The following is a 22,450-nucleotide window of genomic DNA, read 5'->3' as shown; positions in this document are numbered from 1 at the left end:
AAACAAAGGACTATGAGTTAAGAAGAGGGATAAGAGATATACAAAACTTCATGGAACTGCAATATGGAGAAGTAACTGGCCCTGGCAAAAGAAGACAAAGCTGGTATATTGCAGTAAACACGCAGGCAATTCTCATTTCAGTGAAGAAAGGGAGCATGGAAGGAATGAATAGATGAGCATGCAGACCATGCGAGTTCATGAAGCCCTTATGGTACAGGGGGCTCCTGACTGGTGGAAGGAGCACACCTCCCAGATGCTGCTCTCCTTATTCTATGACTTTCAGTACCATTACTTCAAGAACAAGCACAGTCAACATGAGCCCACGCTGCAGCAGACCATACCCTGTTTAAACATACATGGTGCTTGGCACTTCTTCACATCCATCTCTCAGTCACCTTAGCTCCATTAATGAAAAAATAAATGTTGCAAAAGGGAAGTATTAACACAGGCAATGCCAAGGACATTAATTTTAAAAATGCTATTTACTTTGTATCAAATAAGTCATATATCTTGATCTTGAACAGTTCTTAGTCTTGTCCAGATTCTGATTCCATGCTGTAGAGACAAACTCTGTCCTGACTCTCCTTCCTGCACATGATTAATTTTCTTGACGTCTTTAGTACTGTACCCACTTGATGGGTTTCATACATTTAGTAGAAGACAGTAATTTGTATTAAAGCAAGAATGAGTTTTTTTAATGCAAATTCTGGATAGTGACTTACTGTAAAGTATAGTCACAATACAGCTAAAATTATCTACTTGAAGAGAGAAGACACTCGGCTCCATACACAACAGTTGGCCCAAACAGCTCTGGGAGAAATGTGCAGCTCTGTCAAGAGTGGGTGGGTTCCCAGTCTTGAGGGATAAGTGCTAGGTCCAGCCAGCTGCCTACGAGTACATGCAACATCTGTCTTTGAAGATCCAAGAGTTCAGACGCAGGACCCTAGTGAAGACAGCTGTGCAGGTAGTACACCTTCCTAAATCTGTTCCACTAACACAAACCAATCAAAATGTCCACATTTTCTCTGAATCAACAAAAAAAAAACTACAGAGAACACAAAATGACTGCCAAAGCACAAAGAAAAAAATATGTAGCCTCTGGTATATGTGGGTGGTGATCTCAAGACACTAAGGATTTGGCAATTATTTCCACAGCAGTCACTGTTAGAAGTAATCCAAGTATTTTCAGGAATGGGAGAGGAACCAGAAGCAATTACCCTGTCAGGAAACGTGTCTATAGATAACTTGGAAATAACCTGCATAAGTGAACGTAAGTTGAGTTTATTTCCACCATGTCTTCACATGTCCAAGACGTGACTTCAGTCGTTCTTAGCAGACGCCAGGTGACCTTGATGCTCTCGTGCTCTGATACCACATCAGTGCCCGTCTCCCCAGCAGGGTTCTTTGGCAGACATCACATGCTAAGTTAGCACTACTAAAGCCCCAGCTGATATTCTCTTCAAAACTCCTCTGTTCCCCCTTCCTTGGTCTCTATGGCAACGCCCAGCATCCTGCAGACAGCACGAGCCAGCTCGGGGCTCACTCTGCACTCATTCATCTCACACGTTTGAAGAATCTCCTCTTTTCCCTGTACAATGTCTCCAAAAACAGAGCTTTACTCCCTGCTGATGTCCCTACATCTCTGACACAGTTCCAGTGCTCCGTGTCACAAACCATCACAGCTGCCCCAAATGAGGTCCCACTCCAGACTAGGTAAAAGAGCCAAAATCAAACCCAAACATGCTGTCTATCACTGGAGGCAGAGTGCAGACCCTCTCTTGACAATCCTGGTTCTTGTGAGAGCTTTGCCTTTTAAAAGTTATCCCTGCTAAGTAAAGGCATTGAAGATCACCTGTAGATAGCCAAAATAAAAACAGGGCAAAAGAGCAGGATTTTACTTTGACCTACATTCTTTCCAGGATACATCTTCCTTATCTGCTATTCTGTTTAAATGGACTGTGATGATATGTTATTATTCCTCACTTTACACTCATCCTGTCCTTATGTTAATTCTGGCCTGGGAGAATTAAGAAGATTTCATTTCACTTGATTCTGTTCTTATTCTTTTACAATACTCTTAAGACATTATTTCAGTACTGGCAAATTTCAGTCTGATATTCTGAGAGCCTTTTTGAACATTTTTTTTTCTAATTTGAAATTATTTTTAGGAAGAGGGGGATGTATCTGTGGTGTACTTTTTATTCCTGCCAGGACAACGAAGAACAGGCCAGGAGTTCACAGACTTAAGATAGACTAATCAACACATAAAATAAAAACGAGAAAGAAAGAAAGAAAGAAAGAAAGAAAGAAAGAAAGAAAGAAAGAAAGAAAGAAAGAAAGAAAGAAAGAAAGAAAGAAAGAAAGAAAGAAAGAAAGAAAAGAAAGAAAAGAAAGAAAAGAAAGAAAGAAAGAAAGAAAGAAAGAAAGAAAGAAAGAAAGAAAGAAAGAAAGTTCCTTGAAGGAATTGTATTATTTTTGCAAAAATTAGTTTAATGGTACTTCTGTTTATGTGTAGGGGGGACAAAACTATACATGCTACAATGGGAGAACTCTAACTTCCTCCAGTACATGGATGAAAACATTTTCTTTCTGAAAGAAAAAGTAATTTTCGTCGAGACAGTATATAATTTTCCACACACAAATGTGTTCATCCAAATCCAACCTACATGTCTCTGTACCTTATGCTCAAATTTTCCCTCAATGCAGTCAATACATTAAGTGCTACCTAACTCCCACCTCCTGAATTCAGCAAAACCCCCTTTTTTTCTCTCTTTAAAAAAAAACAAAACCCCCTTTGAAATAAAATGCATTCTTGTTGTTATGGCCTACAACTTAGAGGCTGAAAACAGCCATTAGTTAACAACCTACCTATTATCCTGTAAAGTGTTAACAAGGAGTTCAACCCTGCTGTAAAGAAATTGCCCAAAGAAAAGGGCAGGGCACACTCCCTGGTCCACTCTGATCTGGAGAGAAAACATGTACCAGGGCTTTATCACTCAAAAAGCCTTGCAGGCTTTTTGATAAAAGATATCCTCCTGCTCTACCTAACCTTTGTTAGCCAGCACATAAAAGGGTGGGCCCCAGCACAGCCACGCACACAGTCATGAATCCTGGTCAGTGTAAATCCTGGGAGCTCTTCTGGAGCCACCTCACCACCCCAGGGACAGGGAGATGCTTGAGATTATGCACCACCACTGTATTTACACTGAAGGCTGCACACTCTTATACACTTGAGCTATCAAGCCAGAGCATTTGCTAGCTATTGGATTAAAACGGGAGGAGATGTACTGAAACCTATACTTTTCTAAATGCAAGAGGAAGAGGTGATTTAAAATAGCTCAGAATAATTTTAAAGCCTCTTAGTTCAAGCTATGATGCTAAAATCATATGCTTTAAGTAATTCACTGAGTTTAGCAATTTAGTGGTATTAAAGGAAGTGCAGTTGACCCAAAGTAAACATGGTGAACCAAAAGCACAAAAAGGAAAACCAGAGTCCTAAGAAGTGGACAAGGAAGAAAATACAAGCTGGTTGTGCTTTTGATGTTTGTCCATCATACCTCTCTCCCAACTGCTGATTGGTGACAGGAGGAAAAGGAAGAAAATATTGTCTTATCCTTTGATGATTTGTGCCCTTGATTTCTGCTTTTACTAACTGCTCAATGTTTCTGCTATTTTGCTTCCTCCTATCTCTTCCCTTTGCCTAAACAACCAATCCTTCTCATACATCTTCTCTGTTCAGGATTTGGCTCTTCCCATTTCTTCTTTTTCCAGCTTGTCAGCCTGCACCTTCTTACTGGTCTTCTTCCTGTACCAGTTCTATGCTTTCTTCTTTTCTTTCCTTGTTTCTTATCCTTTTATCACTTCTTTTTTTTTTATATAGGATACTCATCTTTCCATCTGCGCTCCCTTTCTGCCTCTCTGGTGGTTCGATCTGAAGAGGAGTAACTCTGTTTTGAGACACTTAAGTAGGAAAATGGAGGTCCCTTCTTAATATTTTTCACAACAGATGGGCGCACACTGCACAGAGGGGATCTGCTAAAATGCGTTTTAAGATAATTTGCTGGATCCCATATAAACATTCACAAATGTTTTAAAAGTATTTAAAAAGGATTTCCTATGAAACATTTCTTATAAATCTTTATGGGAATTGCAATAAATTTCATCTTTTTCCTTAAAAAGGAGGCATGAAATAAAATTTATTACTGACATCTGTCATATTTTAAATTCCTTTATAAAATTTAGTAGTGGCAGCATAAAACAGATGTAGCATAAAAAACTGTGAAGCTATCGCCCTAACAGAGCATCCTTTCAGGAAAGCAACTTCATCATTGACAGTCATTTAGTAACACAGGAGGCAGCTTCCCAGGAGATATTTGCTGCTGTTATATTAGAGGCAATTAAACTATAAGGTGATTTATTTCTTTGCAGCCATGTAATTGAACTTTCTGAAGCCATTAATGATACCTTATGAAAGTATCAGCAGATGTGGAACATGATTATCCCCAGCAAAACTGTGTTTACAACACATAGGGCCACAAAAATTCTACAAAATGCCATTTACTGGCAAAACATTAATATATTAATCCACAAAGGACAGTGCACTGAGGGTAGAAATGCTGTCATTAAATGTACATCTCTTCACCCTTCCCCCAGCTCTCTCTTTCCTATGACTGACAGTGATTTTCAGAGAGTAGGCATTATCTCCAGGCAAGAAAATCTAAGTACATAAAAGACAGTTTTACATTAGTTCTATTGCAGCACTACTGATTACTAAAGGAAGCTCTAGACAACAAAATATATATATTTAAAAACAATGTGTATTTAAGAGTAAAAAAACCCCCGATGTATAAAATAGGAGTACCAATGCCTCACATATTTTCCCCACCATATTAACTAATCTAGCAAAAAAATCCTTGATATGTCATTTGCTGATTGATGAGCATAGAGAACTGAGACCTGAGCACAGAATTTTATTGCAGAAGACATTTTCATCTGCAGCCAAATCACCAGGGAAACACTTTGTCAAACAACTTCACTCTGCAGGGAGACTTTGTGACAATATTGGCAACTTTAGAATTTGTTCTGGTTTTTCAAAGAGCATCTACCTTTCCATGTTGAGAAATATTTACAGCAGCACTGCAATTCATGCAGATGACCAGATTAAAAACTGGGAACAAATGTTTCACATTTCAGTGCAAGAATATGTAGAAAATAGAACCTCACAAGCTCTAGTTTTAAAACAGCATTTATCTCTTTATCTATATATAAATTACCCAATATATTTTTTGGAAGGCATTCATATCAAATCCATGTATTTTCATAATAACTGACATTATATCAAGCATATACAGGGCTACAAATCAATACTTGTTTTCAAGTGCTCAAGTACCACTCCATGTCTTTTATCTCACCCCCCCCTTTTTTTTTAAACTGAAGGGGGGCTGAGTCTAACACAAGGCTGCTTTTACACATCAGATTAGGCAAAATGCTAGGATTCCAGTAGAACACTATGGGTTAATATATTCACACTCCTGCTGTTCCTGAGAAAGGAATCTGAGTCCTGTTGATTGGCTTGAAGCTTCTAATTATTTTCTGTGTTGAACTAAATTCCCAGGTTTCACAATTTTTAACTGAGATGGAAGGAAGAGTGACCTACTGTGAAATTTTCTCAGTTGAGAGCAGTCATTCGGTGCTGTCAATGGCTCATCTGTCCTGTCCACAGTGGGCTAAACCTGACAAATCCAAAAGTAGTCTCAGTCAGGATTTATGTACAGAATTGTATGCACAATTCCTTTGTTCATAGATAGCACAAAACCCCAAATAAGTGGCTAAGCCAGAGGGCTAAGACTACCTGGCATGTGATGGAGTGGGGTAAATGAGGAGTTCCACTGTCTCTCTGCAGTCAAGGCATACTTTCATCCCAGCAATGGGCAGCAAGGAGTTCCCAGCTTCAATTCAAGCCATTGGTAGAACTCCAGTCCCTTGCATTGAACAGGCTTAATTTCTCCTTTGCATTCTATGTTTAAACCCTCTAAATCCAGTTGATAGTTCTGTATCTAAAAATGAGGAGTTAAGCTGAATAATTATAATTTTTATCAGAGAAGTTTCCTTAGGTACATCAATGCCATTTTACCTGAGCAATCTGCCAATGGTGTTGTCCCACCAACTAATTTAAAATACGTGGGATCAAGTGTTTGGTTCTAGCTGCCAGTTAGTTGGAAAATAAAGAAAATATTTTTATCCAGCACTGTTTTTTTTCCAGCACTGAGCATCCATTTCCAGCACTCCTATCACCACAGCATCCACACAAACCTCCCCTGCTGCTCATCTTCCTTACAATGGCCTTTGGAAACAGAACTATGCTTTAAAAAACCTCACACCATGTCACATGCATACTAAGCAAAATTAAAAGCATGAAATATGGTCTGAGCATGTTACCACCAACTTCATTACCTTTTTTTAAGCTATGAACATACTTTAACAATTATCTTTTATGAAACATTTCTCTATGTCATCTACTCTTATCTAAAATCTCAGATAAAATCCCACCTAATCATCCCCTTTGTTTATTGATAAATTCTGGCAGGGATGAATGTTGAATGATTTGGTGTGAGACTTTAAAATTGCAACTCTTCATACCCGCTGTTTCACTTGTTTTTTAGTTTGGTTTTTTTTTTTTTCATAAAAGCCTCCTGAAACAAACAAATGAAATTTTTAAAAATCTCACCCCAGCACCTTCCTACACCACCAGCAGCTTAGTAAAAACAAATGTGTGGGGCTCTTTCACAGGTTAAATTACTCTATGAGAAGAGCAAGGCACCTAATACTCTCTGAGAGCATCTACACATCTGTCTCAGTGACAGATGTTCTACTATTACAAGGGACAAGCCCCCAGCACAGAGTTGCTTCTGTAGTGGCTGTCAGGGGTGTACCTGAACAGTACCCTGTTCACTTATCCTTTGTGTGAGATGTAGAAAAGACTCCTTTGAGCTGGGCATCCTCAGTCTGATGCTGCTCTGCTGATCCTTTCCTAGCAGATCACTTTCACAAAATATTTTCCCCCTACTATACATTGTTATCTTTGGCTTGTTGATCTTTGCCTACTGCAGCCTGCAGTTCAAATGGCACACAAATAAATATAAACCAGACAAAAACGTTGAAGTTCTTATCCTCCATAAAGCAGTGAGCACAAGGACAGGTTGACTGAACACCTCACCTCATATCTGGAAGAGGAAAGTGCCTTTCCCTTTCTACCAGAGCGTATGAACACAGCTTGTTACAGGCACTGCTGCGTTAACGTGACAGGTTTACAAGGCCCTGGCTTGCTCAGCAGTAATGATCTTTCAACATCCCTGTCAGATCAATGCACAGCTTTCCTCAGGACCCACTTACTGGAACGCTGCTCAAGAGGAAATGTAACTTTGCAAACCCCATTCAAATCAGATGGCTCAACCAGGAGCTGCTGTACTGAGCCATGGGGATGCCTGCAAAGTCCTTTGATTTGGGATGCTGGAATGATACATCCCTAATCCTTCACTGCACACAGCTTCACCTGTGTTACCTACCATTATTAAAAATTTGAACCTCATGATCTAGTTTTGTTTCAAGTCCTTTCCCACCACTGGGCTGCAATTTTTGGCAAACGTCTCACTCCATCTGGTCTTTGTCTCTGGCAAACAGAAGACAGTGTGAGACAGTTAAGGTATGATCTGGAGCATAAGTGGACAAATTGCAAATGTTAAGAAAACATGGGACATCTCATCTCATTACCATAAAAATATGCTGGTTTTTACTCTCTCCTAAATGTAAGTTTAAATACACATAGCTTGATCAAGACCTGCTAAAAAACAGACACAAACCACCCAAGAAACAACAGCTCAGCTATAAGCATTGGGCAATGAGTAATGTCTTAGAGCCCCTACAGCAGCTTCCTCTTAGAGACAGAAAGTATTTGAGTGGAGAGGGCAGCTGAGAAAGGTTTGTTTTTACTTTTTCAGGTTTTTTTTTAAGTGCTTCACTATTACAGTCTAACCTGATAAAACTAAATTTCAAGTTTTTTTTCCAGTTAAGCCACTAAGTTTTAATCTTCTTGCTGTGAATAGCATTGCTATTAGTCCAAAGGCAGTTCAGACAGAAATTATTACTAGTACCTTAACAATATACACAGGATGTATAACTAACAAATAATTTCTCATTTTGAATGTAACTTAACTTTTGGACAGTAGAAAGTCTCTCCCACAATCTGGAAGCTGTTTCTCAACGATCTCATTTTTCCCTATTCAGAATTACTAACATGAAAACACCTTCCAAAGTGTCAAATACCAGGCACTAACACTACATGCACCTGAGTTTTGAACACATCACTGAACTGACAGTGCCTAAATCAAATCTGCCTTGTCTGAGAGGGAAGACATTAATACCTCACCAAACATTAATACCTGACATATTAACATTGCTCCAGCTCAGGAAGCTGGACCCCAATATCTCAAAGTGATGTCAGAAGACTTTTACTAGGAACTTAATACCTAACAACAAGATTTAGGGCACAAGTGCCAGTGCCACCTAAAATGCAACTGTTGAGTTGTAAAACAGGACAGCATCACAGTAATTCAGCAGAAATGTATGCACCATTCAGTGCACATAATCTCTAAGTAACAACTTATCTTACTGATCTGTTTTGGAAGAAAGCAAAAAACCAGAATGCTGGATGGCAGAAGTAACCAACATCATGAAAAACTGAACAAAGTCAGCATGGTCTCCTTGCTGGCATCCCATCACTGGGGGCAGTTACACAGTTAAGGTCATATCAGAGCAACTACAGATGCTCCATTTTCAATCCTGCTTCAAAACTTATTTAATTCCTAATATATTGCTGTCTCCATCCAAAGACCAGAAATAGCATGAAATTAGGATTCAGTACTTATTCATGAGATCGAATTTAAGCAGATCTTCTTTTTGGGATTGCAGGCTTGATTCTCCTCTCATTTGCTCTCACACAGAAAAGGAGTAACTGTTGAGGTCAATGTCAGTGCAAGAAAGAGATGAGTCATTCCTTAACTGCAGGTCTGTACCTAAAGGGAAGAAGTGATTTCCCAGCCAAGGCAGCACAGACAACAGAAGCAGAAGAAGCAGAGCTATGAATTTCAGCTGTGCAGGACTGCTGAGCTGTATGCTGTTGTATCTTTACTGTTATTCCTACTCATTAAAGCCAGCTCCAATGCCTTCTGGCACGCTGGGTATCAGACTTCCCTCTCAAGAACAAAGGCAAGGCAGTAAGCGTGCTGTTTTACATGCCACGGGGTTTCCTAGGTGTAAGCTGGAACAGTATGATGGACCCCTTGTCAGTGGACAATCTCTCCACTTTTAGAAGTTAGAAGATTACAAAATATACCCTTTACCCTTTTCTAACATGCCAGGGTAAAAGATCTAGCCTTTGACATCACTGTCAATACTATACTCAAAAATTCAGTGGGTGCACCAGATAGTGTGATAAACAAACAAGCCCACAAGTGACTCAGAAATGTTACCTCCTTGCAGTCACACTGGGAACACAAACAGTACACAAAGACACCAACAGAGTAGATTAAAACCCATTGAAATGACTGCAAGGAGGTTTACATTTAATTAACAGGATACAAGATTCAAATGGACAGAACAAAAATGGAAAAATGAAACACACGAGTAAAAATAGACAAATTAAACACAATCCAGAAGGTCCTCCCTTTGCACAGCAGAGAAGAACTGAAAAAAATGTAATGGGTATTTCACAGGTATATGTATTAATAAGGACTTCTACATTCCTTTTACTTACCTGTAAGGGAACACTTTCTGTTCTGACAATCACAATTTCTTTTGCAGAGAAGAATACTCTAACTCCACCAGCTACCAACTTCAACTGCCTCTCAGGAAGAGAATGAGTACCAAACACCAGTGAGTACCATACAGTTTGGTGTACTCCAAACTATGAAAACACCTTTCAAAATCTTGACAAGCACGACAGCCTCACACCTACTGGAAACCGACCAGACAGAGGAGAACGAGCCACTACATTTGGAAGAAATTTTATCCAGGAACACAAAGCCAGTACAAAGAAACCTGCCAAGCCAGCCAGCCAGTATGTTTCAGATTCTGAAGAGTGACACAGCAGACAAGTCACACCAAGCAGCACAGCAAACAGCAGTAGCTGAATGGCCAGTGATCTGCAAGTGAAATGGCACATAGGTAACAACTCTCCCCCACACCTGGTCTCACTCTTTCCTGGGAATGACTGATTTGTAACTTGATGGCATATGAAGAAATCCCACCAGAATGGCAGAAACTTTTTTTGTGAAGTTTAAAACCAATTCCAGCTTTAAGGAAAGGACATAATTGTGCAGCTTGGATAATACAACAAAAAATGGAGAACTCAAGATTTACCAGTCTCTATTCAGGAAGAATCAGCAACTTTGCAAGACACACATCAAATGAGCTCTGACCTCACTGGACATGTATGATCTTGAGTATTAGATCCATAACTAACATACAGTGATGCCATTGGGCAACTTTTTAAAATTAGTCATACATGCCCAGAATATAGGAACTCACCAACTGCAAATCAGAAAAAAGTGGGACAGAGGATTTGACACTGGAAAGATTCCTCTAAGACTGGATTTATGAAGTATGCAAAAGTATGTTGGAATGCAAATACATCTACCATTTAAGTGACCTGCAGGTGCCTAAGAGTTTGGAAAGATGTTGTCCTCTGCATTGCGCCTGCCTACTGAACTGCTGAACTTTTAAAATAACACCTTCCTCTGCCTGCTGAGCCAGTTCCCTCTGCAAAACACCCCAGGAACTTCACTAAGCATGCCCCCTCTCCTCTGGGTGTCCATAACATTCCTTTGGAATTGACTTGAGAAATTTCTGTCCAATGCTTTCCATCACTTAAGTTCTCACCCACTTTAATTTGGCAAGTCTAACACATTATGTGAAGGGACTCCAAAGGTTGAAAAATAAATTAATAAATTATCTGGATCATGCCTTTGCTGCTTGAAAATAAGGTTTTTTTCTTCCATGAGAATTACTTTTTTGCTTGGCTGCTACCTGCATACATGCAGTAACTACCAGGAACATTTGTTGGGAAAACTTGCAACTGTGTCTCAAAAATGCACTGAAATTATTGACTCCTGCAAAGAGGATTTTCTAAAAGCTGGTTATTTAGGCCATGTGCAGCCTGCATAAACAATCTCCTCTGGCAGGAAATGCAGGAATTTTTCTATATCAAATTCTCATCTGTTTCTCAGAAATTCCCTAATCAGTACTTAAGAACAAGGTAATTTTTTAATCAAAAGCCTATTTGGTGAGCTGTCTGGCCCCAGGTCCATCTCATTCATCTCTCTGGACATGGGTTTCAGTTTTCTTCTCCAAAGGGGTTAACAGATTGCTGTAATTGGATGGCCCCAAGAAAAGTGCTTTAAGCACTAGAGCAGCTATAAACAGAACCCAGCGCATGCTCTGAGCAATGGAAGAGCTCCCCCTTATTAAATATTGCTAACAATGTGTTTTAAGTACTTCAGGATAAAGCATGATCTAAGAGTTAATTTACTTGTATACTGCTATGAAGAGGTCTTCCTTGGCATGCAGTTAAAACTGTCCATATCCCACTAGTAATAAGCAATAGAAAAATCTTACTCTGATTAGTGGTTGCATCTTTTAAACACCTGTAAATGGTTAAAATTCTGTAATCGACTTCCTTCCCCTACTGCCTTACTTACTACAGTTGCCTTACTGTGGCAACTACTACTGCCACGGAAGCACAGTTCCTCATGTCTTCTGGTTTATTTGCAAACATATCTTCTCAATTATTTTCTAAAATTATTTCCTGAAAATGCACAAATAAGAAAAGATGTCTTGTCTGACCTCAAACCTTGTGAAATCTGTACTGTATTTGTCATCATTAAAAAAGCACACCTGGTTCTGCATTCTTCCTATGTTTTCATTTGCAGTGTTTTTCTAGAAGGATTTTAACATGGTTAGAAGGTAATTTACCATAATTACAAAAAGCAGAAACCAAAACAATTTCCAACTAATTACGCACAGAGAGTTAAAATAGATGTCTGAACATCATAGCTATGTGAAGCATTACATGAAAAAAAAATCCCTAAAATCTATCGAGTCACAAAATCCACCACAATTAAGACTTCTCGAAGTTTCAATCTGAATATGCCTCATGCCTTTTCAACTCTCAGGAGTTGATATATCCACATAAATCAGTTAATATATATTGAGAGTTACCATAATGCTGAATAACCAAATAAAAGTAAATATCTGTGCAGTCCTCTGTGAAAAAGAAACTCCATGAAAACACCTAACTACCAAATCAGATTAGACTTTTCAGCATTACAAGATAAACAGAAGTTTTCCTTAACATTTCACTTTAACAAAACTGAATATATAAACTCTGCACTAACAAAAACTCAATTGTTATCTTTTGATACCACTCACAGATAAAAGCAGTCCCTGGGATGTCTCAGCACCACGTAACAGGCAACCTCCAGTATGTGGTGTATAGGGACTACGTCCCACAGTACCCAAAATACTGAATCAAAGATGATACATTTGGACAATACCAGTTAAATCCATAAATATGGTGACTCACTGGGAAGATAATAAGATATAATCTCTTATTGAATCAGAATGTGCAAAGATGGATACTCTGAAGAATGATGGATATGCTTCAGTCAGAGGGAGAATTTCAGCTAAACACAGAGTTATCAGAAGCAGACCTGGAAAAAAATATTTACAGCCTTCAGAAGAAACACAAATATTATATCAAAAGCATTTGCTGTATCACTTAACCCAGGCAAAGATATAAACCCACTTTTAAAAGTGGGTCTTCCAGAAAAATTCAGTTATCCAAAATACATTTCTTCTATTTCCAGATGCCAGAATTTTGAAGCAATGCATTAATCAAAATTGCTTCTAAGAAGTAGGTTGTTTCTTTCTCCTTTTTGTTCCTAGGGTTGAGAGAAAGTAGCGAGGTGAAAAGGACAAGAGACTCATTCATTAAATTACACACACATACATATTCTTTTGCACACAGACTGTCAAGAAAGTAAAAAGAAAAAAATCACCATCACCCAAGTGTGAATAATAAAATGCAGTTATATTGAGAGTTCCTGTTTCAAAGGCACTGGGATTACCTGTCACATCAGAGCACTGTTCTGCGGGTCTGAGGGACAACTTTGAAAGGCATTTGTCACTGAACCAATTCACCAAAGCTACTGAACCAATGAGCACAGGAAAACCATTTCAACTGGCAATGCCTAGGAAACAGCCGGACTGAAAGGAAGAAATAACTGCTCAAAATTTGAAGTGTGTAAAGATGTGGGGACAGAAGATGGCAAGAAAAGCTTTCTTAAAAATATCTGAGCAATCATCTTGGACTGCTATATAAAACACAAAGGGAGAGTTCTCTGGGAGCAGAAGCACCAGAAAAACATTTGTTCCACATTAGGCCTTGCGCCCAGGGACATTCCTGATATTATTTACATGCCCAGGAGCTCTTGCAGTGCACCAGAGGAAGGGTGCTTACCTGCGAAAAATGACTTGATGACAAATGTTATTTCTGCAAAACACATTCTCCTTAAAAGTACTGTCCTTAAATCATACTACAGACCTAATATATTTACCAAGAACTCTGCTTCCTGTGATTTCCCAAAGCCTTGCTTTATGATTACTTCTCAATGTTTCTCATCAGGTTCTAAAACAGCCTGCTGGCTTCCAACATAAAAACTAAACAGACCTTCCAAAGCATCAAAAAATATAACCAACAGATGACACCACTTTATCTGACTTTTAAAAGTACTGTTGTTGGAGTTACAAATCTAGGAAGTGTAAATAAGAACTGGGACAACTAGATGTTATTAAAAGGAAACTATTTCATGTCATTATATGGTTGCTTTGAAGCTTCTATAACTCTGTCAAAAGGCAGGTGAGGTATTTCATGGGTATAAGAAAAATATTTTTTAAGTTCTATGTATTTCAAAATTTGCCTAAACCATATGCATGCCGACCATGTGTGAAAATGAGATGGACAAAGATCCCCTGCATTATCTAAGGTGTGGAGAACAGTTTCACAAATGGCATGACTTGACAAACAGGTCACCATCTGTATGCTGGGCTGCAGTGTTACAGCTGAGGAGCTGCTCCCACAGGAGCTGTCTGCACGTGTTCCCCAGCCACCAGTAAATGGCAAGTGACTCCACTGGAGGGGTACAGCACCTCTGGCTCAGGAATGAAGGTGAGCTCTTGTAGGTCTCAGGGTCTCAGCTGGTCTGCTGGAAGGTGATGTGACCCTGTGACCGTGCATCTCACCTTACTCTGAGCCTCAGCACTGAATAAAGGGCAGGGAACCTTGTAGCAGCTGAGGTCTTAAAAATAGCTTCCAGCCCTAAAAGCTGAATTGACCCTGAATTAATTCTCAGCCAGTGCAGCAGTGACTCTATGTAGGCCATGGGTCAGCAGCCTTGCCCAAGTGACATGTCAGACTGCGTATCCAAATCACAGAAATCCAACAGGTACCAGAAGACACTCCTCAGAGGAAAACAGGGCTCCTTTTTATCTCTCCTCTGCGGAGGAGACTATTCCTCCAGCTCTTCCAAGATGGCAACTTGGTGGGGAGCAGGTGCCAGAGATGCTACTTTTCTGGGACACCTCTCAGCACAGTACAGCACCTCAGCTGCTCTTCTGCTAAATGCACTCCAAGTACATGACCCTCTGCAATTCACTGCTGCACTGCCCACGCCAAACAAATGCTGGCATAACAGGAGGTGCTCACCCAAGACTCAATGCATCTCTCTTTGGTGTCACTCTGCCCTCCTTTCAACCACGGGTGACTTCTGCATAATCTTTTTTGAACTCCCATGCCTGTATCACTGAATAGTAAGTTTTTCTGCTCACAGAGCTTTAGGTGGATTAATCTCCAATAAACTGACTACTATGCATTTACCCCTGAACACGAGTACTCTGGCTGCATCCAAGGAATGCCCAGGAGATGGAAATACAGCTCCTTCCAAAGGCAAAAGTTGCCATCTACAGGGTAATGGTGCTGCCAGATGTTGTGGCTGGGTTAGGTGATGCCATGTGTTACGGACCACTGCTGCTACTACAGAGTGGATTTTGTCTGGTCCATGCAGTCCAATTTTTCTTCTGTGGGAACAGTGGTGAAGGGAATATGAAAAGGAGTGATCTTGCCTTCAGACAGCAGCAGAATGAGGCTGGAAATGAATGACGTGCTAAAACCCAAACCACCTCCCTTCTTCCTTCTGTCCCAGGATATCTCTCTAAACTCCTAGACTATGAGAAACATTTAGTAAAGTTCCCTCTTCCACTGTAGGTCACTAACTATTTAACAGCACTAAAACACATCATGGTTGATAATTTCCTTCCCAGGGTGCAGAGTTCAGGTCTATTTCTGCAGATTTGTAATTTCTACTGTATGAAGTTTTCCAATAGAAATTACTTTAAGTAATTTAAGTTCCTTCCCTTCCTAACTGGGTAATGACACTGAAAACCTGTAAGCTCTGAATTTGTACCTCCTCAACTATTTCTGCTATACTTCCAATCTAAAATCATAAATTTTGTTTTGTCACCAAATAGACTAATTTTTCACTTTTTTTTAATATAATTCCAGGCTGAAGAGATTTTTTAATAGTTTTTTAGACGTGAAGTACACAGGTCACTTTTAGATACATTTACAGGTGTACATAATCTTAAATTAATAAATATTTAGAAAGTTACAGAATAGAAAAAATTGTTTTACAGGCTTCAATTGCACAATGAACTCCTGCATAAAACCATTATTTTTATCATGATTGTGCACCTATTTACAATTTCTGCTCAACAAAATCCAAAAGAAAAAAGACAGAATTAAGAAATGTTTTGCCTTTATATAAATTACTCAAGTCCTATGTGTCACATTCTCCCTGCTGGGCTCACCTAGGTTGTGTTGTCCTTTCATTTAAGAACAGACTCAAGCCTTTGCTGTGAAATAAACAAACAAAAAGTATTTCCTAGTTAAGTAATTTTATCCCTCTCTAGGTATGTCTCCCCTCTCCATCTTTACATTTCTGTATTACTCTTGAAAGACACTGACAGCAGACTGAAGGCACTGTCAGACAAAAATTAACTTCTGCAAAGGACAGGAATTCAATCTTGTAACACTTCTTTTTGATCAGATAAAATTTTTGTAGACCCTCTCCTAAAATGGAAAGTATTCTTAAAATCACATTCATCTTCTGGCAAAATGAGACTCACAATTTAAAAGGAGGGTTGCAAACAAGATGGTTTTTTGGAGAGGAAAATTATAGCTACTGCCTTTTGGACTATCAGAAAAGAAGAACACAATTAAAACATTAGCTATCCACTACTGAACAGAAAGACTACAGGAGACAGGTATTTGTCAGAATATCTCCTAAGACTAAAACCGTAACTACCTGGTTTGACATTTCACAAATAAAATGAGATAAAAGTGAATCTGAAGGAGAAATTGGTTCAGGTGGAAGACAGTGTTTCAGGCTAGATATAGCACACTTGTGATGGTAGAACTGAACTACCCACTGCAAGCAAAACACTTCAGTTAAGGACAAGTAAAAATCCAGCCAGGGCTGTGCCAAAATATTCCTGTTCTGTTAACAAGTAATCCACCACAATACAATACATTTGAACCCCACAGTTTGTACTATTGCTCTAAGCAGTCATTATTCACTAATGAAAAAGAATCACTAAAGTTGATGTATTAGCTGTTCTGGTTTTTTTCCTCAAGGAGAGAAAAATACTAGTGAACAATAAAGAAAACCCTAAATAAAAGAAAAACTCAGGAAAATTATCAAAAGAGGACTTTCCTTAGCAACACTGAAAAATAAGAGCAACGAAACATGACAGTGTACATAAACTTTTAATTTCATTTTTTATACATACCTGTTTTACGAAGCACACTTCCAGATTAAATACAACAATGCTATTGGAAAAAGTTTACATTTGAAATATCTTTTCACTTTAAAATACCGTGAAATGACAGTCAAGTTTTACAAGCTGATAAAACACCTCTGTTACCAAGTAGAACTACTCTTCAGAGCATTTCTACAACTTCATCTTTGTTTCCAACAATGCACCCAATGTGCAGTCTGACAAACAATATCTATTTGGCTCTCACTCTTTAAAGGGTTTAATAGTATTTTGTGTAGCTAAATACACTGCATACAGATTCTTTGTCATTTATTTTGGTGGTGATAAATGCAGTTTAGTGTTAGCCACAGCAAATGCATTTTTTTAAGGAAAACTACAATTGCTTATTCTAGAAACGTGCATTTTACACCTTTTGAGCATAAGCAGCTAAATTTTCAGCGTCACTATTGCTGAGATTTCCTGCTATTTTTATTTTCCACTGACAGAATACTCAAAGCTGACAAATGTTGTAGAACAGACACAGATATTAAAAGCTTCAATTTATAGCAAATAGTGACAGTTTGCTTTTGCTGCTCATAAACCAAAAATCTAAGAGGTGTAAATAGAGGAAAAGTGGCAACAAAACAGATTTTTCAATAATTGTACAAGCAATAATGATACAGAGTAACATATCTGCTTTCACAGTGCATATACATCATCAGGTTTATGGATCTTAAAATAGCCCTTTTAAATTTGGCTTATATATTAAAAAAATCAGGCACCATATACGTAAGTGAACAAGAAGACCAAAAAGATAAAATGTAGAGTATATCTAAGCACATCTTTTTGAAATGCTGGGCTTTGCTGTGAATATTGTTGCTCTTCTTTACTAAAGTTGTGCTTACATTTGATGAAGTGGTGTCTGTCACCTCCCCATCTTCAGTCCCTAAAATGGTTATTTCTCCTGCCTCACTCCCCTCTCTTCTGCCATCACAAAACATGGATAACAATTACCACTGAAGCTTTTCAACACCCAAAAATTTTGTATCTATCTTTCAACCACCATATCAAATACTTTATTTCAGCACACAGGTCTTTCAATCTGATTAATTTTAAGACCTTTTTTACAACGGTGAGGTAGTTATCTGAGATGCTGAGGATCCATACATTCCTGGTATTAAACACTGAATTGCTGGCTGCATGTCCTGTAAATTAATAATATTAAAAAGGAGAGTGTGAAGGATAAGGAAGGACATTATAGCTGCCACTTCACGATAAAGATTGTGTTGCAGACAGCTGAAATACTTGGTATTTATGATATTTGGTATCACTGTACTTCCCAGTTCCCACACTCTGCCTACCCTCTGCACCTGCAGGAAGGCTGGGGTAGCTGGAATACATCTGACCTCACCTCACAAAGGATCTAAACAGGTCTGTGGATGTGCAGCTTCCCCTGCCTGATGGAGCTTAAGGTGTTTGACCTCCTCCCACCATCAAAGAATACTGGCACAAGAAAACATGATTTACTGAGTGGCAGAAATTAAATATAAAATCATCTTCCCCTGAGATGATAAATTAGCATGTTGAGTAACTATTCTGTGACTGCAGTGTCCTATGCTCCTGACCTGGCTACTGTGCACAGTCAAACAAGTCTGACAGTACATTTAACTCATTTAGAGATTTCCCCTTATTTTTCACTCCTATTTCACTGAGCATTTTCCCCCCACACATTCTACTCGAACTACCAGAAGACCTGCCTGTGCTTGAAAACCTGCATTAGTAAGTCTGCATTCTGCACAGTTGACACTAAGCATTTTTGTGTATTTTTTCCTGTCACTGCACTGTGAAAACTCCCATCACAGCCAAAGCACAGCACACACTGCTTTGCTCTCCAGTAAGTTAAGAATTTCTAGTAAGACTAATTGTCCTTAACTTATTGTCTATAACTACTTTGGTTATAATATGCACAGTAATTGCCTCAATGCGAGCAACAATCCTAAAGTTATATGCTTGATGCATCAATTTTGTTTTTTTTCTTTCCTTTTCCTAGTGATCATCTCAGAGAAAAGTAATGCTGAATAACAAAACACTGCAACTCTATTTATTTCATCTTTTCACACTGAAATTTCCAAAGATGATTACACAAGGCAATTTTTCAGGCTTCACTGCTGCTTCCAAAAAGTCTCCAAAGGAAAAACCTTTCGAGAGCTGAACTTGACAAGAGTAGAAAACAACCTCATAAGGTAGAAAAAGTATTCTGTGGCACATTTCTCCACTGCAAATTGCTATTTTTGCTTACTAAGAAAATCGGGAGTTTTATGCTCACATTCTTTCCTGACAAAGTTGTGCTTTCAGCTACATGAGGATATTTTAAAATCTCTTATTATTTTTAACTTAACTTTTAATTTACTTTTAAAGTGAAAAAACTTCTTTTCCTTCTCCACTCATCTATGTTAAAGAGTTGTCGTTGTCAGGGTTGGGACAGAAGATTATTAAAAAAAATTAGAAAATCTGCCTGTAATGTCTTATATGTAGTTCATACCTCCCTCTAGCAAAACATATGCTATGAAGTGACATGATGGGTGAAATAAGAGGACTACAAATCCATCACAAAGGTTAAGATAATGGAAGTTATTGCCTTTGAATGAACTCTGCTGAGAAAGCTGAAAGCAAACTGAACCTGCAAGCCAGATTTCATGTTTCCTTTAGGAACAGTTACTGTTAAGACCTTCAGTGAAGAAAGAAGTCAGTTTGAGAATCTGAACAATTTTTTGGCTTATTATCACTCAAGATCACATTCTTCTCTTCTTCTTTGGAGATGTGCTTGAAAATACTTCAACATACTTTTTCAGGGAAGACCCCTCAACTTCATCCATCTTTCCTTGTAAATGAACTTTTTTAACCTTTGACTTTGCTTGTTCCTCTGCTCTGGACTTTCTCATCTTTTTGCAGCTACATAACCTAAAATAGGGCTCATAGAACTGAGTACAGCAGGTACATTACTTCTTCCATGTCACATAAGGCACCTCTGGAGCAGTGTGGTGACATATGCTGACCCTCTGTGATTCCAGAGCTCATTCTGCAGATCCAGTGCTTAGCAGTAATTCCCTACCATGTATTCCTTCAGTCAATATTTTACACTCAGCTCTCCTGAACTGCAGGCTATTCTTTTAAGGACACAGTACTGTTTATATTTGAAACCCTTATTTATTTTCCAAAGTCATCAAGGGTGGTTTTTTTATTGTAACTCTGTCTCCTGTTATATTATCTTCTCCTCAACTCTGCTAATCACTTAATCATGCTGTCATGCCTACAGATAAAATACTTATCAAATATGTAAGTTCCCAATTTTCCAAGAGGAAAACTTTCTATACAACTTAACTGTATGACTGAACAGTCATTAGGCAAGCAATAGAGCAAGTAGAAGAAAAAGAAAAGCAATGTCTGATATAAGTACTGATATACTTTGTTATTTATGGTTTCATATACCTTTTAATTTTTTCCCTTTGTTCTTAGCTAGCAGCTGCTTATATTGCATTATCAGGACCAAGCAGTAGAAGGGAATGTACTTTAACCTTTTGTGCAGTAGAGCAGAAACTTCTCCCAGACAAGGAAGAGTGTGGGAAAGACAATCAGACGTGGACTCTAAGATGGGGTTAAAAACAGCATCCAGGAAATTTCTGCCTCAGTGATCTACTGAAACATGTGATTCTTCCTACTGCACTACTGGCTATTCTAGGAAAACAGCCAGTGCCTTTGGCTCAAGAAAAAGGCTGAAAACTTGAAAATGTTCTTAAACATTCAGTCATTCTGAAGAGTTATTTTCCAATTAAGATACCTGCACTCTGATCCTGTAAAGTGCAAAAATTAACACCCAGTAAGAGTAGGCCTGGCAGGTGTAGGAATCCATAGCTATTAAATGAATTATACAACACCTCTATTCATGGGCCCCTTACAACAAGCACAGCAAGGACAGAGAGACAGTCAAAGAAGGGGTATAAAGCTGTAAATACAATATAGATTGGATAGTGTAAGTAAGGTCTTGGGTGAATTAAGTTTTCTTGAGAAGTTTTCAAAATTCTTCCACCAGAAACTGAATAAATTTTTGAACAATCAGGATTTGAATCCTGATGCTGTTCCTTGCACAGTCCTCTGAAGATCTGGCCATTCTCCACTCTCCACATAGCAGAGCATAATTCCCCTCTGTCTATGTTACTCCTGTCCAGAAGTTATCAAAAATAATTCACCCTTCTTCATTGCCTTGTCCTCAGTTTTTAATTTCTGATTTCTCTTTAGTTCGTTCTGCCCAACTTCAACCTCATTATGAAAGGATCATTTCTTTCCCCACCCCTCCAATCTCATTTCCTCTGCCCTATCAAGGATGTTACCCCATCTACCTATTTCCCACATTGCCCTGGTTTCAGCTGGGACACAGCTTTGCTCTTAGTAGGTGGTACTGCATTTGACATAAGATTTATGTTGATAACACACTGATGTTCTGGTTGTTTTTCAGTAGTGCTTATCTAAGTCAAGGACTTTTCAGTGTCTCATGCTCTGATAGTGAGAAGCTGAACAAAAAGCTGGAAGGCAGCACAGCTGGGACAGCTGACCAAACTTGTCAAAGGGATATTCTACACCATAGAACATCATGCCTCCAGACTGGGTGAGTCGTCTGTGAGAGACTGATGACTGCTCAGGGATGGGCTGAGCACTGGTCAGTGGGTGGTGAGCATTTGTATTGTGCATCACTTGTTTCTCTTGGGGTTTTATTTATCTCTTTCTCATTGTAGTTATTATCGCTATAATAAATATTATTACAATAATTTGCTTTGTTTCAGTTATTAAACTCTCCTTATCTCAACCATGAGTGTTTACATTTCTCCTGATCCTCCTTGCAATCCTACCTGGGGGTAGGAAGTGGGGAATGAGTAAGTGGCTGGAGATAAACCATGACACAAATAGAAAACTCCTGGTGTGCTTTCACCATCCCACGTATGAAGAAATCTCTTCTGACATACTATGGCAAGAATTATCTTGTTATAACTCAACATTTTCAGTAAGGCCCCATTTATATTGGGAAGCATCTACACAGTTATCAAAATTAATAATAATGAAATTATAAAGCACTTTGGAAATGTTTATTCCCTTTGACATTTTGTCTTTCAGACTTCCTCAGTTCTCAAGATCAGGAAGTGTCTTGAATTTTGACTATAGTCCAGGACATTTTGGTAGCATCCCAAATCTAATAATCATGACAGCAATAAAAGCAGTAACACATTTCAGATGCTGTCCTTAGAGACTTCATGTTTCAGAGGGTTCAGCCAATTAATGGAAAAATCAATGTTGCCAGTAATTGCTTTTAGAGTCAGTTGGTTCAACTCGTTTGAATATGATGGTTATATTTCCACCCACTGGGTAAACAACAGCGATGGAAAGCTCATTTGCATGGTTTTTAGAACACACCAGCACACACTGAAGTGATCTGCATGATATTCAAGACCTACAACATGATGTTTTAGTCAGT

General features: G+C 38.7%; 1 protein-coding gene across 2 annotated transcripts in view; it reads right to left on the bottom strand.

The window, feature by feature from the left end:
• The window catches only part of RSU1 (Ras suppressor protein 1), a 104,831-nt gene that overhangs the window by 16,968 nt on the left and 65,413 nt on the right, over nucleotides 1-22,450 (bottom strand). The window contains exon 9 of one of the 2 annotated variants that reach the window (XR_009933286.1): nucleotides 5,657-5,732. The exons of the other annotated variant lie outside the window; for it this stretch is intronic. The gene's annotated coding sequence lies outside the window, so the exon portion shown is untranslated. The remainder of the gene's footprint in view (nucleotides 1-5,656; nucleotides 5,733-22,450) is intronic. 2 annotated transcript variants of the gene reach the window in all.

This window comes from Cinclus cinclus, chromosome 1, assembly GCF_963662255.1.
Source record: "Cinclus cinclus chromosome 1, bCinCin1.1, whole genome shotgun sequence".
Lineage (NCBI taxonomy): Eukaryota > Metazoa > Chordata > Aves > Passeriformes > Cinclidae > Cinclus > Cinclus cinclus.
Note: the sequence above shows the minus strand (reverse complement) of the source record. Positions and strands in the feature narration are given on the sequence as shown.